Source organism: Anas platyrhynchos, chromosome 1 (genome assembly GCF_047663525.1).
Source record: "Anas platyrhynchos isolate ZD024472 breed Pekin duck chromosome 1, IASCAAS_PekinDuck_T2T, whole genome shotgun sequence".
In the NCBI taxonomy this organism is placed as follows: Eukaryota; Metazoa; Chordata; class Aves; order Anseriformes; family Anatidae; genus Anas; species Anas platyrhynchos.
In genome coordinates, this window is record NC_092587.1 from 149,566,077 (window position 1) to 149,581,574 (window position 15,498).

General features: G+C 67.7%; 1 long non-coding RNA gene across 1 annotated transcript in view; it reads right to left on the reverse strand.

The window, feature by feature from the left end:
* LOC113839794 (uncharacterized) overlaps positions 1 to 15,068 on the reverse strand; it is a 32,735-nt gene extending 17,667 nt beyond the window's left edge. The window contains exon 1 of the long non-coding RNA XR_005269790.2: positions 14,842 to 15,068. This is a non-coding gene — a long non-coding RNA (uncharacterized lncRNA). The remainder of the gene's footprint in view (positions 1 to 14,841) is intronic.
* Positions 15,069 to 15,498: the final 430 nt, after the last annotated feature.

Sequence of the window (15,498 nt, forward strand, 5' to 3'; positions counted from 1 at the left end):
ACTGGGGACCAGGACTGGGGACCAGGACTGGGGACCAGGACTGGGGACCAGGACTGGGGACCAGGACTGGGGACCAGGACTGGGGACCAGGACTGGGGACCAGGACTGGGGACCAGGACTGGGGACCAGGACTGGGGACCAGGACTGGGGACCAGGACTGGGGACCAGGACTGGGGACCAGGACTGGGGACCAGGACTGGGGACCAGGACTGGGGACCAGGACTGGGGACCAGGACTGGGGACCAGGACTGGGGACCAGGACTGGGGACCAGGACTGGGGACCAGGACTGGGGACCAGGACTGGGGACCAGGACTGGGGACCAGGACTGGGGACCAGGACTGGGGACCAGGACTGGGGACCAGGACTGGGGACCAGGACTGGGGACCAGGACTGGGGACCAGGACTGGGGACCAGGACTGGGGACCAGGACTGGGGACCAGGACTGGGGACCAGGACTGGGGACCAGGACTGGGGACCAGGACTGGGGACCAGGACTGGGGACCAGGACTGGGGACCAGGACTGGGGACCAGGACTGGGGACCAGGACTGGGGACCAGGACTGGGGACCAGGACTGGGGACCAGGACTGGGGACCAGGACTGGGGACCAGGACTGGGGACCAGGACTGGGGACCAGGACTGGGGACCAGGACTGGGGACCAGGACTGGGGACCAGGACTGGGGACCAGGACTGGGGACCAGGACTGGGGACCAGGACTGGGGACCAGGACTGGGGACCAGGACTGGGGACCAGGACTGGGGACCAGGACTGGGGACCAGGACTGGGGACCAGGACTGGGGACCAGGACTGGGGACCAGGACTGGGGACCAGGACTGGGGACCAGGACTGGGGACCAGGACTGGGGACCAGGACTGGGGACCAGGACTGGGGACCAGGACTGGGGACCAGGACTGGGGACCAGGACTGGGGACCAGGACTGGGGACCAGGACTGGGGACCAGGACTGGGGACCAGGACTGGGGACCAGGACTGGGGACCAGGACTGGGGACCAGGACTGGGGACCAGGACTGGGGACCAGGACTGGGGACCAGGACTGGGGACCAGGACTGGGGACCAGGACTGGGGACCAGGACTGGGGACCAGGACTGGGGACCAGGACTGGGGACCAGGACTGGGGACCAGGACTGGGGACCAGGACTGGGGACCAGGACTGGGGACCAGGACTGGGGACCAGGACTGGGGACCAGGACTGGGGACCAGGACTGGGGACCAGGACTGGGGACCAGGACTGGGGACCAGGACTGGGGACCAGGACTGGGGACCAGGACTGGGGACCAGGACTGGGGACCAGGACTGGGGACCAGGACTGGGGACCAGGACTGGGGACCAGGACTGGGGACCAGGACTGGGGACCAGGACTGGGGACCAGGACTGGGGACCAGGACTGGGGACCAGGACTGGGGACCAGGACTGGGGACCAGGACTGGGGACCAGGACTGGGGACCAGGACTGGGGACCAGGACTGGGGACCAGGACTGGGGACCAGGACTGGGGACCAGGACTGGGGACCAGGACTGGGGACCAGGACTGGGGACCAGGACTGGGGACCAGGACTGGGGACCAGGACTGGGGACCAGGACTGGGGACCAGGACTGGGGACCAGGACTGGGGACCAGGACTGGGGACCAGGACTGGGGACCAGGACTGGGGACCAGGACTGGGGACCAGGACTGGGGACCAGGACTGGGGACCAGGACTGGGGACCAGGACTGGGGACCAGGACTGGGGACCAGGACTGGGGACCAGGACTGGGGACCAGGACTGGGGACCAGGACTGGGGACCAGGACTGGGGACCAGGACTGGGGACCAGGACTGGGGACCAGGACTGGGGACCAGGACTGGGGACCAGGACTGGGGACCAGGACTGGGGACCAGGACTGGGGACCAGGACTGGGGACCAGGACTGGGGACCAGGACTGGGGACCAGGACTGGGGACCAGGACTGGGGACCAGGACTGGGGACCAGGACTGGGGACCAGGACTGGGGACCAGGACTGGGGACCAGGACTGGGGACCAGGACTGGGGACCAGGACTGGGGACCAGGACTGGGGACCAGGACTGGGGACCAGGACTGGGGACCAGGACTGGGGACCAGGACTGGGGACCAGGACTGGGGACCAGGACTGGGGACCAGGACTGGGGACCAGGACTGGGGACCAGGACTGGGGACCAGGACTGGGGACCAGGACTGGGGACCAGGACTGGGGACCAGGACTGGGGACCAGGACTGGGGACCAGGACTGGGGACCAGGACTGGGGACCAGGACTGGGGACCAGGACTGGGGACCAGGACTGGGGACCAGGACTGGGGACCAGGACTGGGGACCAGGACTGGGGACCAGGACTGGGGACCAGGACTGGGGACCAGGACTGGGGACCAGGACTGGGGACCAGGACTGGGGACCAGGACTGGGGACCAGGACTGGGGACCAGGACTGGGGACCAGGACTGGGGACCAGGACTGGGGACCAGGACTGGGGACCAGGACTGGGGACCAGGACTGGGGACCAGGACTGGGGACCAGGACTGGGGACCAGGACTGGGGACCAGGACTGGGGACCAGGACTGGGGACCAGGACTGGGGACCAGGACTGGGGACCAGGACTGGGGACCAGGACTGGGGACCAGGACTGGGGACCAGGACTGGGGACCAGGACTGGGGACCAGGACTGGGGACCAGGACTGGGGACCAGGACTGGGGACCAGGACTGGGGACCAGGACTGGGGACCAGGACTGGGGACCAGGACTGGGGACCAGGACTGGGGACCAGGACTGGGGACCAGGACTGGGGACCAGGACTGGGGACCAGGACTGGGGACCAGGACTGGGGACCAGGACTGGGGACCAGGACTGGGGACCAGGACTGGGGACCAGGACTGGGGACCAGGACTGGGGACCAGGACTGGGGACCAGGACTGGGGACCAGGACTGGGGACCAGGACTGGGGACCAGGACTGGGGACCAGGACTGGGGACCAGGACTGGGGACCAGGACTGGGGACCAGGACTGGGGACCAGGACTGGGGACCAGGACTGGGGACCAGGACTGGGGACCAGGACTGGGGACCAGGACTGGGGACCAGGACTGGGGACCAGGACTGGGGACCAGGACTGGGGACCAGGACTGGGGACCAGGACTGGGGACCAGGACTGGGGACCAGGACTGGGGACCAGGACTGGGGACCAGGACTGGGGACCAGGACTGGGGACCAGGACTGGGGACCAGGACTGGGGACCAGGACTGGGGACCAGGACTGGGGACCAGGACTGGGGACCAGGACTGGGGACCAGGACTGGGGACCAGGACTGGGGACCAGGACTGGGGACCAGGACTGGGGACCAGGACTGGGGACCAGGACTGGGGACCAGGACTGGGGACCAGGACTGGGGACCAGGACTGGGGACCAGGACTGGGGACCAGGACTGGGGACCAGGACTGGGGACCAGGACTGGGGACCAGGACTGGGGACCAGGACTGGGGACCAGGACTGGGGACCAGGACTGGGGACCAGGACTGGGGACCAGGACTGGGGACCAGGACTGGGGACCAGGACTGGGGACCAGGACTGGGGACCAGGACTGGGGACCAGGACTGGGGACCAGGACTGGGGACCAGGACTGGGGACCAGGACTGGGGACCAGGACTGGGGACCAGGACTGGGGACCAGGACTGGGGACCAGGACTGGGGACCAGGACTGGGGACCAGGACTGGGGACCAGGACTGGGGACCAGGACTGGGGACCAGGACTGGGGACCAGGACTGGGGACCAGGACTGGGGACCAGGACTGGGGACCAGGACTGGGGACCAGGACTGGGGACCAGGACTGGGGACCAGGACTGGGGACCAGGACTGGGGACCAGGACTGGGGACCAGGACTGGGGACCAGGACTGGGGACCAGGACTGGGGACCAGGACTGGGGACCAGGACTGGGGACCAGGACTGGGGACCAGGACTGGGGACCAGGACTGGGGACCAGGACTGGGGACCAGGACTGGGGACCAGGACTGGGGACCAGGACTGGGGACCAGGACTGGGGACCAGGACTGGGGACCAGGACTGGGGACCAGGACTGGGGACCAGGACTGGGGACCAGGACTGGGGACCAGGACTGGGGACCAGGACTGGGGACCAGGACTGGGGACCAGGACTGGGGACCAGGACTGGGGACCAGGACTGGGGACCAGGACTGGGGACCAGGACTGGGGACCAGGACTGGGGACCAGGACTGGGGACCAGGACTGGGGACCAGGACTGGGGACCAGGACTGGGGACCAGGACTGGGGACCAGGACTGGGGACCAGGACTGGGGACCAGGACTGGGGACCAGGACTGGGGACCAGGACTGGGGACCAGGACTGGGGACCAGGACTGGGGACCAGGACTGGGGACCAGGACTGGGGACCAGGACTGGGGACCAGGACTGGGGACCAGGACTGGGGACCAGGACTGGGGACCAGGACTGGGGACCAGGACTGGGGACCAGGACTGGGGACCAGGACTGGGGACCAGGACTGGGGACCAGGACTGGGGACCAGGACTGGGGACCAGGACTGGGGACCAGGACTGGGGACCAGGACTGGGGACCAGGACTGGGGACCAGGACTGGGGACCAGGACTGGGGACCAGGACTGGGGACCAGGACTGGGGACCAGGACTGGGGACCAGGACTGGGGACCAGGACTGGGGACCAGGACTGGGGACCAGGACTGGGGACCAGGACTGGGGACCAGGACTGGGGACCAGGACTGGGGACCAGGACTGGGGACCAGGACTGGGGACCAGGACTGGGGACCAGGACTGGGGACCAGGACTGGGGACCAGGACTGGGGACCAGGACTGGGGACCAGGACTGGGGACCAGGACTGGGGACCAGGACTGGGGACCAGGACTGGGGACCAGGACTGGGGACCAGGACTGGGGACCAGGACTGGGGACCAGGACTGGGGACCAGGACTGGGGACCAGGACTGGGGACCAGGACTGGGGACCAGGACTGGGGACCAGGACTGGGGACCAGGACTGGGGACCAGGACTGGGGACCAGGACTGGGGACCAGGACTGGGGACCAGGACTGGGGACCAGGACTGGGGACCAGGACTGGGGACCAGGACTGGGGACCAGGACTGGGGACCAGGACTGGGGACCAGGACTGGGGACCAGGACTGGGGACCAGGACTGGGGACCAGGACTGGGGACCAGGACTGGGGACCAGGACTGGGGACCAGGACTGGGGACCAGGACTGGGGACCAGGACTGGGGACCAGGACTGGGGACCAGGACTGGGGACCAGGACTGGGGACCAGGACTGGGGACCAGGACTGGGGACCAGGACTGGGGACCAGGACTGGGGACCAGGACTGGGGACCAGGACTGGGGACCAGGACTGGGGACCAGGACTGGGGACCAGGACTGGGGACCAGGACTGGGGACCAGGACTGGGGACCAGGACTGGGGACCAGGACTGGGGACCAGGACTGGGGACCAGGACTGGGGACCAGGACTGGGGACCAGGACTGGGGACCAGGACTGGGGACCAGGACTGGGGACCAGGACTGGGGACCAGGACTGGGGACCAGGACTGGGGACCAGGACTGGGGACCAGGACTGGGGACCAGGACTGGGGACCAGGACTGGGGACCAGGACTGGGGACCAGGACTGGGGACCAGGACTGGGGACCAGGACTGGGGACCAGGACTGGGGACCAGGACTGGGGACCAGGACTGGGGACCAGGACTGGGGACCAGGACTGGGGACCAGGACTGGGGACCAGGACTGGGGACCAGGACTGGGGACCAGGACTGGGGACCAGGACTGGGGACCAGGACTGGGGACCAGGACTGGGGACCAGGACTGGGGACCAGGACTGGGGACCAGGACTGGGGACCAGGACTGGGGACCAGGACTGGGGACCAGGACTGGGGACCAGGACTGGGGACCAGGACTGGGGACCAGGACTGGGGACCAGGACTGGGGACCAGGACTGGGGACCAGGACTGGGGACCAGGACTGGGGACCAGGACTGGGGACCAGGACTGGGGACCAGGACTGGGGACCAGGACTGGGGACCAGGACTGGGGACCAGGACTGGGGACCAGGACTGGGGACCAGGACTGGGGACCAGGACTGGGGACCAGGACTGGGGACCAGGACTGGGGACCAGGACTGGGGACCAGGACTGGGGACCAGGACTGGGGACCAGGACTGGGGACCAGGACTGGGGACCAGGACTGGGGACCAGGACTGGGGACCAGGACTGGGGACCAGGACTGGGGACCAGGACTGGGGACCAGGACTGGGGACCAGGACTGGGGACCAGGACTGGGGACCAGGACTGGGGACCAGGACTGGGGACCAGGACTGGGGACCAGGACTGGGGACCAGGACTGGGGACCAGGACTGGGGACCAGGACTGGGGACCAGGACTGGGGACCAGGACTGGGGACCAGGACTGGGGACCAGGACTGGGGACCAGGACTGGGGACCAGGACTGGGGACCAGGACTGGGGACCAGGACTGGGGACCAGGACTGGGGACCAGGACTGGGGACCAGGACTGGGGACCAGGACTGGGGACCAGGACTGGGGACCAGGACTGGGGACCAGGACTGGGGACCAGGACTGGGGACCAGGACTGGGGACCAGGACTGGGGACCAGGACTGGGGACCAGGACTGGGGACCAGGACTGGGGACCAGGACTGGGGACCAGGACTGGGGACCAGGACTGGGGACCAGGACTGGGGACCAGGACTGGGGACCAGGACTGGGGACCAGGACTGGGGACCAGGACTGGGGACCAGGACTGGGGACCAGGACTGGGGACCAGGACTGGGGACCAGGACTGGGGACCAGGACTGGGGACCAGGACTGGGGACCAGGACTGGGGACCAGGACTGGGGACCAGGACTGGGGACCAGGACTGGGGACCAGGACTGGGGACCAGGACTGGGGACCAGGACTGGGGACCAGGACTGGGGACCAGGACTGGGGACCAGGACTGGGGACCAGGACTGGGGACCAGGACTGGGGACCAGGACTGGGGACCAGGACTGGGGACCAGGACTGGGGACCAGGACTGGGGACCAGGACTGGGGACCAGGACTGGGGACCAGGACTGGGGACCAGGACTGGGGACCAGGACTGGGGACCAGGACTGGGGACCAGGACTGGGGACCAGGACTGGGGACCAGGACTGGGGACCAGGACTGGGGACCAGGACTGGGGACCAGGACTGGGGACCAGGACTGGGGACCAGGACTGGGGACCAGGACTGGGGACCAGGACTGGGGACCAGGACTGGGGACCAGGACTGGGGACCAGGACTGGGGACCAGGACTGGGGACCAGGACTGGGGACCAGGACTGGGGACCAGGACTGGGGACCAGGACTGGGGACCAGGACTGGGGACCAGGACTGGGGACCAGGACTGGGGACCAGGACTGGGGACCAGGACTGGGGACCAGGACTGGGGACCAGGACTGGGGACCAGGACTGGGGACCAGGACTGGGGACCAGGACTGGGGACCAGGACTGGGGACCAGGACTGGGGACCAGGACTGGGGACCAGGACTGGGGACCAGGACTGGGGACCAGGACTGGGGACCAGGACTGGGGACCAGGACTGGGGACCAGGACTGGGGACCAGGACTGGGGACCAGGACTGGGGACCAGGACTGGGGACCAGGACTGGGGACCAGGACTGGGGACCAGGACTGGGGACCAGGACTGGGGACCAGGACTGGGGACCAGGACTGGGGACCAGGACTGGGGACCAGGACTGGGGACCAGGACTGGGGACCAGGACTGGGGACCAGGACTGGGGACCAGGACTGGGGACCAGGACTGGGGACCAGGACTGGGGACCAGGACTGGGGACCAGGACTGGGGACCAGGACTGGGGACCAGGACTGGGGACCAGGACTGGGGACCAGGACTGGGGACCAGGACTGGGGACCAGGACTGGGGACCAGGACTGGGGACCAGGACTGGGGACCAGGACTGGGGACCAGGACTGGGGACCAGGACTGGGGACCAGGACTGGGGACCAGGACTGGGGACCAGGACTGGGGACCAGGACTGGGGACCAGGACTGGGGACCAGGACTGGGGACCAGGACTGGGGACCAGGACTGGGGACCAGGACTGGGGACCAGGACTGGGGACCAGGACTGGGGACCAGGACTGGGGACCAGGACTGGGGACCAGGACTGGGGACCAGGACTGGGGACCAGGACTGGGGACCAGGACTGGGGACCAGGACTGGGGACCAGGACTGGGGACCAGGACTGGGGACCAGGACTGGGGACCAGGACTGGGGACCAGGACTGGGGACCAGGACTGGGGACCAGGACTGGGGACCAGGACTGGGGACCAGGACTGGGGACCAGGACTGGGGACCAGGACTGGGGACCAGGACTGGGGACCAGGACTGGGGACCAGGACTGGGGACCAGGACTGGGGACCAGGACTGGGGACCAGGACTGGGGACCAGGACTGGGGACCAGGACTGGGGACCAGGACTGGGGACCAGGACTGGGGACCAGGACTGGGGACCAGGACTGGGGACCAGGACTGGGGACCAGGACTGGGGACCAGGACTGGGGACCAGGACTGGGGACCAGGACTGGGGACCAGGACTGGGGACCAGGACTGGGGACCAGGACTGGGGACCAGGACTGGGGACCAGGACTGGGGACCAGGACTGGGGACCAGGACTGGGGACCAGGACTGGGGACCAGGACTGGGGACCAGGACTGGGGACCAGGACTGGGGACCAGGACTGGGGACCAGGACTGGGGACCAGGACTGGGGACCAGGACTGGGGACCAGGACTGGGGACCAGGACTGGGGACCAGGACTGGGGACCAGGACTGGGGACCAGGACTGGGGACCAGGACTGGGGACCAGGACTGGGGACCAGGACTGGGGACCAGGACTGGGGACCAGGACTGGGGACCAGGACTGGGGACCAGGACTGGGGACCAGGACTGGGGACCAGGACTGGGGACCAGGACTGGGGACCAGGACTGGGGACCAGGACTGGGGACCAGGACTGGGGACCAGGACTGGGGACCAGGACTGGGGACCAGGACTGGGGACCAGGACTGGGGACCAGGACTGGGGACCAGGACTGGGGACCAGGACTGGGGACCAGGACTGGGGACCAGGACTGGGGACCAGGACTGGGGACCAGGACTGGGGACCAGGACTGGGGACCAGGACTGGGGACCAGGACTGGGGACCAGGACTGGGGACCAGGACTGGGGACCAGGACTGGGGACCAGGACTGGGGACCAGGACTGGGGACCAGGACTGGGGACCAGGACTGGGGACCAGGACTGGGGACCAGGACTGGGGACCAGGACTGGGGACCAGGACTGGGGACCAGGACTGGGGACCAGGACTGGGGACCAGGACTGGGGACCAGGACTGGGGACCAGGACTGGGGACCAGGACTGGGGACCAGGACTGGGGACCAGGACTGGGGACCAGGACTGGGGACCAGGACTGGGGACCAGGACTGGGGACCAGGACTGGGGACCAGGACTGGGGACCAGGACTGGGGACCAGGACTGGGGACCAGGACTGGGGACCAGGACTGGGGACCAGGACTGGGGACCAGGACTGGGGACCAGGACTGGGGACCAGGACTGGGGACCAGGACTGGGGACCAGGACTGGGGACCAGGACTGGGGACCAGGACTGGGGACCAGGACTGGGGACCAGGACTGGGGACCAGGACTGGGGACCAGGACTGGGGACCAGGACTGGGGACCAGGACTGGGGACCAGGACTGGGGACCAGGACTGGGGACCAGGACTGGGGACCAGGACTGGGGACCAGGACTGGGGACCAGGACTGGGGACCAGGACTGGGGACCAGGACTGGGGACCAGGACTGGGGACCAGGACTGGGGACCAGGACTGGGGACCAGGACTGGGGACCAGGACTGGGGACCAGGACTGGGGACCAGGACTGGGGACCAGGACTGGGGACCAGGACTGGGGACCAGGACTGGGGACCAGGACTGGGGACCAGGACTGGGGACCAGGACTGGGGACCAGGACTGGGGACCAGGACTGGGGACCAGGACTGGGGACCAGGACTGGGGACCAGGACTGGGGACCAGGACTGGGGACCAGGACTGGGGACCAGGACTGGGGACCAGGACTGGGGACCAGGACTGGGGACCAGGACTGGGGACCAGGACTGGGGACCAGGACTGGGGACCAGGACTGGGGACCAGGACTGGGGACCAGGACTGGGGACCAGGACTGGGGACCAGGACTGGGGACCAGGACTGGGGACCAGGACTGGGGACCAGGACTGGGGACCAGGACTGGGGACCAGGACTGGGGACCAGGACTGGGGACCAGGACTGGGGACCAGGACTGGGGACCAGGACTGGGGACCAGGACTGGGGACCAGGACTGGGGACCAGGACTGGGGACCAGGACTGGGGACCAGGACTGGGGACCAGGACTGGGGACCAGGACTGGGGACCAGGACTGGGGACCAGGACTGGGGACCAGGACTGGGGACCAGGACTGGGGACCAGGACTGGGGACCAGGACTGGGGACCAGGACTGGGGACCAGGACTGGGGACCAGGACTGGGGACCAGGACTGGGGACCAGGACTGGGGACCAGGACTGGGGACCAGGACTGGGGACCAGGACTGGGGACCAGGACTGGGGACCAGGACTGGGGACCAGGACTGGGGACCAGGACTGGGGACCAGGACTGGGGACCAGGACTGGGGACCAGGACTGGGGACCAGGACTGGGGACCAGGACTGGGGACCAGGACTGGGGACCAGGACTGGGGACCAGGACTGGGGACCAGGACTGGGGACCAGGACTGGGGACCAGGACTGGGGACCAGGACTGGGGACCAGGACTGGGGACCAGGACTGGGGACCAGGACTGGGGACCAGGACTGGGGACCAGGACTGGGGACCAGGACTGGGGACCAGGACTGGGGACCAGGACTGGGGACCAGGACTGGGGACCAGGACTGGGGACCAGGACTGGGGACCAGGACTGGGGACCAGGACTGGGGACCAGGACTGGGGACCAGGACTGGGGACCAGGACTGGGGACCAGGACTGGGGACCAGGACTGGGGACCAGGACTGGGGACCAGGACTGGGGACCAGGACTGGGGACCAGGACTGGGGACCAGGACTGGGGACCAGGACTGGGGACCAGGACTGGGGACCAGGACTGGGGACCAGGACTGGGGACCAGGACTGGGGACCAGGACTGGGGACCAGGACTGGGGACCAGGACTGGGGACCAGGACTGGGGACCAGGACTGGGGACCAGGACTGGGGACCAGGACTGGGGACCAGGACTGGGGACCAGGACTGGGGACCAGGACTGGGGACCAGGACTGGGGACCAGGACTGGGGACCAGGACTGGGGACCAGGACTGGGGACCAGGACTGGGGACCAGGACTGGGGACCAGGACTGGGGACCAGGACTGGGGACCAGGACTGGGGACCAGGACTGGGGACCAGGACTGGGGACCAGGACTGGGGACCAGGACTGGGGACCAGGACTGGGGACCAGGACTGGGGACCAGGACTGGGGACCAGGACTGGGGACCAGGACTGGGGACCAGGACTGGGGACCAGGACTGGGGACCAGGACTGGGGACCAGGACTGGGGACCAGGACTGGGGACCAGGACTGGGGACCAGGACTGGGGACCAGGACTGGGGACCAGGACTGGGGACCAGGACTGGGGACCAGGACTGGGGACCAGGACTGGGGACCAGGACTGGGGACCAGGACTGGGGACCAGGACTGGGGACCAGGACTGGGGACCAGGACTGGGGACCAGGACTGGGGACCAGGACTGGGGACCAGGACTGGGGACCAGGACTGGGGACCAGGACTGGGGACCAGGACTGGGGACCAGGACTGGGGACCAGGACTGGGGACCAGGACTGGGGACCAGGACTGGGGACCAGGACTGGGGACCAGGACTGGGGACCAGGACTGGGGACCAGGACTGGGGACCAGGACTGGGGACCAGGACTGGGGACCAGGACTGGGGACCAGGACTGGGGACCAGGACTGGGGACCAGGACTGGGGACCAGGACTGGGGACCAGGACTGGGGACCAGGACTGGGGACCAGGACTGGGGACCAGGACTGGGGACCAGGACTGGGGACCAGGACTGGGGACCAGGACTGGGGACCAGGACTGGGGACCAGGACTGGGGACCAGGACTGGGGACCAGGACTGGGGACCAGGACTGGGGACCAGGACTGGGGACCAGGACTGGGGACCAGGACTGGGGACCAGGACTGGGGACCAGGACTGGGGACCAGGACTGGGGACCAGGACTGGGGACCAGGACTGGGGACCAGGACTGGGGACCAGGACTGGGGACCAGGACTGGGGACCAGGACTGGGGACCAGGACTGGGGACCAGGACTGGGGACCAGGACTGGGGACCAGGACTGGGGACCAGGACTGGGGACCAGGACTGGGGACCAGGACTGGGGACCAGGACTGGGGACCAGGACTGGGGACCAGGACTGGGGACCAGGACTGGGGACCAGGACTGGGGACCAGGACTGGGGACCAGGACTGGGGACCAGGACTGGGGACCAGGACTGGGGACCAGGACTGGGGACCAGGACTGGGGACCAGGACTGGGGACCAGGACTGGGGACCAGGACTGGGGACCAGGACTGGGGACCAGGACTGGGGACCAGGACTGGGGACCAGGACTGGGGACCAGGACTGGGGACCAGGACTGGGGACCAGGACTGGGGACCAGGACTGGGGACCAGGACTGGGGACCAGGACTGGGGACCAGGACTGGGGACCAGGACTGGGGACCAGGACTGGGGACCAGGACTGGGGACCAGGACTGGGGACCAGGACTGGGGACCAGGACTGGGGACCAGGACTGGGGACCAGGACTGGGGACCAGGACTGGGGACCAGGACTGGGGACCAGGACTGGGGACCAGGACTGGGGACCAGGACTGGGGACCAGGACTGGGGACCAGGACTGGGGACCAGGACTGGGGACCAGGACTGGGGACCAGGACTGGGGACCAGGACTGGGGACCAGGACTGGGGACCAGGACTGGGGACCAGGACTGGGGACCAGGACTGGGGACCAGGACTGGGGACCAGGACTGGGGACCAGGACTGGGGACCAGGACTGGGGACCAGGACTGGGGACCAGGACTGGGGACCAGGACTGGGGACCAGGACTGGGGACCAGGACTGGGGACCAGGACTGGGGACCAGGACTGGGGACCAGGACTGGGGACCAGGACTGGGGACCAGGACTGGGGACCAGGACTGGGGACCAGGACTGGGGACCAGGACTGGGGACCAGGACTGGGGACCAGGACTGGGGACCAGGACTGGGGACCAGGACTGGGGACCAGGACTGGGGACCAGGACTGGGGACCAGGACTGGGGACCAGGACTGGGGACCAGGACTGGGGACCAGGACTGGGGACCAGGACTGGGGACCAGGACTGGGGACCAGGACTGGGGACCAGGACTGGGGACCAGGACTGGGGACCAGGACTGGGGACCAGGACTGGGGACCAGGACTGGGGACCAGGACTGGGGACCAGGACTGGGGACCAGGACTGGGGACCAGGACTGGGGACCAGGACTGGGGACCAGGACTGGGGACCAGGACTGGGGACCAGGACTGGGGACCAGGACTGGGGACCAGGACTGGGGACCAGGACTGGGGACCAGGACTGGGGACCAGGACTGGGGACCAGGACTGGGGACCAGGACTGGGGACCAGGACTGGGGACCAGGACTGGGGACCAGGACTGGGGACCAGGACTGGGGACCAGGACTGGGGACCAGGACTGGGGACCAGGACTGGGGACCAGGACTGGGGACCAGGACTGGGGACCAGGACTGGGGACCAGGACTGGGGACCAGGACTGGGGACCAGGACTGGGGACCAGGACTGGGGACCAGGACTGGGGACCAGGACTGGGGACCAGGACTGGGGACCAGGACTGGGGACCAGGACTGGGGACCAGGACTGGGGACCAGGACTGGGGACCAGGACTGGGGACCAGGACTGGGGACCAGGACTGGGGACCAGGACTGGGGACCAGGACTGGGGACCAGGACTGGGGACCAGGACTGGGGACCAGGACTGGGGACCAGGACTGGGGACCAGGACTGGGGACCAGGACTGGGGACCAGGACTGGGGACCAGGACTGGGGACCAGGACTGGGGACCAGGACTGGGGACCAGGACTGGGGACCAGGACTGGGGACCAGGACTGGGGACCAGGACTGGGGACCAGGACTGGGGACCAGGACTGGGGACCAGGACTGGGGACCAGGACTGGGGACCAGGACTGGGGACCAGGACTGGGGACCAGGACTGGGGACCAGGACTGGGGACCAGGACTGGGGACCAGGACTGGGGACCAGGACTGGGGACCAGGACTGGGGACCAGGACTGGGGACCAGGACTGGGGACCAGGACTGGGGACCAGGACTGGGGACCAGGACTGGGGACCAGGACTGGGGACCAGGACTGGGGACCAGGACTGGGGACCAGGACTGGGGACCAGGACTGGGGACCAGGACTGGGGACCAGGACTGGGGACCAGGACTGGGGACCAGGACTGGGGACCAGGACTGGGGACCAGGACTGGGGACCAGGACTGGGGACCAGGACATCTGTTATCCTTGATTACACGACAAAAACTTTAAAAAACCCCAAGTTCCATGTTACAGACACGGTCAAAGAAATCCTCAAGCTCCCCAACCCGTATCAAATTTTTAATCCAGGAGCACTTACCTGCCAGCTTCTGAATTTTACTTTCTTCTAAACAACTTCATGGGGAAGTAGCACCGCCAGGTTTTTCCCATTCTGAGTAGTCACCACCAATGTTAGTAGCTCATAGAGTGTCCCAAACTATTTCACAGAGATTATAGAAAACACGATGAAAAAGTAGTCTACTTAGGAACACTGATTCCATTTCACGAGGACAGTAGAAAAAGCACCCTATGTAACCTGAACCTCATACTCCCCTAGAGTGGCAAGTCTTCCCATACTCCTCATGCTTCCTTTATAGCAAATGTCAAATGATCCCCACCTGGCAGATTTCACTTCACATGTGTGGAGTCATGAGACCTTGCGGAATAGGCTCATCAACCTAGGTTTCAATGTTTAAGGTTCAATTGCTCCTTATCGCTAATAGAAATAACCTGGCTTAGTGGTTAGAGTTGACCTAATGAATTAAATACAAAAGGCACGTAAGGCTCATATTTCTGCTAGTCATTCTGTGAGGAAAATTAGTACAGAGCCTGTTAAAATAAGATCAATAAACTTAAATAAAATAAAAAAGAAAATGACCTAAAAGGCAAAATTGACGTCATAGATTTTCATCTGTCTAATCACGACAGATAAAGAATATAGCAATCAGAAAGACTTTGCTTGACGTTAATGTTGCTT